This window comes from Mauremys mutica, unplaced genomic scaffold (assembly GCF_020497125.1).
Source record: "Mauremys mutica isolate MM-2020 ecotype Southern unplaced genomic scaffold, ASM2049712v1 Super-Scaffold_100166, whole genome shotgun sequence".
Taxonomy (NCBI): Eukaryota; Metazoa; Chordata; order Testudines; family Geoemydidae; genus Mauremys; species Mauremys mutica.
In genome coordinates, this window is record NW_025423279.1 from 839,401 (window position 1) to 841,533 (window position 2,133).

At 54.8% G+C, this 2,133-nt stretch overlaps 1 non-coding gene across 1 annotated transcript; it reads left to right on the forward strand.

The window, feature by feature from the left end:
• The first annotated feature begins 651 nt into the window (after positions 1 to 651).
• On the forward strand, positions 652 to 736 carry TRNAL-CAA. The gene has a single exon. It is a non-coding gene; the product is annotated as a tRNA-Leu (tRNA).
• The last annotated feature ends 1,397 nt before the right edge of the window (positions 737 to 2,133 follow it).

The window sequence follows — 2,133 nt, forward strand, 5'->3', positions numbered from 1 at the left end:
CTGGCTGAGGCCTGCGGGTCCCCCTTTTGCTTGCTCCTCTCCTCCCCCAGGGCCTCCTCGCGCCTCTCCACCCCCTACCCCAAGGTCTGCCTGCTGCCCACCCCTCTCTGCCCCTCCCCTGAGACCTGCCCTGCCCATCGCCCCCACCTCTCTGCCCCCTCCCCTGACCTGACCTACCCACCGCCCCGACCTCTCTGCCCCTCCCCTGAGACCCACCCTGTCCACCTCTTTCTTTGGTCATCTGTTGTTATTCCTTGAAACATCAAGGATGGAATAAAAAGCTGAGTTTACTCCAGGTTGAGGAAAGAAAGGAGCCACCAACCCCCTGGCAAAGCTCAGTGCCCCAGAGAAAACCTGCCCCCTGCTATCGCAATCACTGATGTACTGGGGATATGGCGGGAAAGGGACTGTCTGAATGATCAAGGCAGGAAATGGACAACAAGCTACAGCAACGTCATTAGCCACAAACACACTCTCCTCATGCTCCAGCCAGAAGGGAAAGGAGCAGGAATTCTTGCTATTCAGCCATGGACACACTTACACAAGGGCACAGCAGTGTGTGTGTTGTGGAAGCTGGTCTGAGGAAACAACTGGAATAGATCACTCAGTGAGAACAGAACTAGAGTGCAGTGAAAGCCCCGTACCTAGCAAGTAGTTGTGGCCGAGTGGTTAAGGTGATGGACTCAAAATTTATGGGGGGGGTCTCCCAGTGCAGGTTCAAATCCTGCTAACTACAGAGGAACTCATGGCTCTTTACTTTCAAAAGAGCTGGGTCTTGTCTCACTTGTAAGCTATGTCTACCTGAAAGAATAAGGTGGCTTTAGTTACAGTGTTTTAATTGAACAGCTGTTGCATGTCCACCCTATGCCCCTGTGTCACCAGAGCACATCCATGCTAGCATCTCTTGGATTGCCACAGAGAGCAGTGCACTGTGGGTAGCCATCCCACTGTGCAACTGGCTGCAGGGTGCTTTGGGAAGGGTTTGCAATGCCTCACGGGCTGGTACAGCACCACATGATGCAGGTTTCTATCCCATTGTTCCATGGGCATCCTACTAGATTGCCAGCTGCTTTCCAACTGCAATGTGCATGGTGGGGGAGAGACAGTGTGTGTGTGGGGGGGAGAGACAATGTGTGCATTGCAGAAGAGTGAGTGTGTCGCACACTGTCTCTAAGTTCAGACAGCTGCTGGAAGCAACCAGTCCTGAGGCAGGGGACAGCCCCGACATCAGCCCCCTTCTCTCACTGGCTCAGCTCAGCACAGCACTCTCTGTCACACACACACACACACACACACACACTGCTGCCTGCTTAGCTCGGTGTCAGTCAGGGGTGCTGGAACAGGGGGTTTAGAGGGCCATGGCCCCACCACTCTTTACTGGCTGTTAGGACAAATGATGGACGGGGGGGGAGGGTGCAGTCTTGGGGAAGAGGCGTCTGTGGGTGTGGCCTCGGGGGGAAAGGTGCTGTGAGTGGGGGTCCTTAGGAAAGGGGTTTCATGGGGGTGCCACAGTTCGGACAACGGTGCCCCCCCCACTGTAAGGAAGCTTCTGCCGCTCCTGCTCTGTGTTGGCAGAGCTGGAGTGAGCATCCATGGCAGTGATTTGCTCCCCGGGGCTCCAGCAGGGGGGCTCGGGAGGTGATTTAAAGGGCCCAGGGCTCCGGCCGCTGCAGGGAGCCCTGGGCCCTTAAAATCACCAGCCTGAGGAAGCCGGGCGGGGCTGGCACAGCGTACCGGCTCTTGCCGGTTCTCTATACCGGAACATACCGGCTTACTTTCACCTCCGGAAGGTCCTCACATGGATCAATAACTGGGTAAAAGATAGGAAACAAAGGGTAGGAATAAATGGTCAGTTTTCAGGATGGAAACAGGTAACTAGTGGTGTCTGTTCTGGGACCAGGACTAGTCAACATATTCATAAATGATCTGCTAAACAGTGAGCTGACAAAATGTGCAGATGATCCAAACTACCGACTTGCTTCCTAGAACGAACGCTCCTTGAGTGTGGTGACCACAGGGAGCAGCTCAAACCTCCAAAGTGCCTGGGCAGGGGCAGGACATTAGCACAGCAAGGGAGGGGTGTGGCAGTGACATCACAAAGGCCTTTTACAGGACCTCAGACTATTGGTCAAA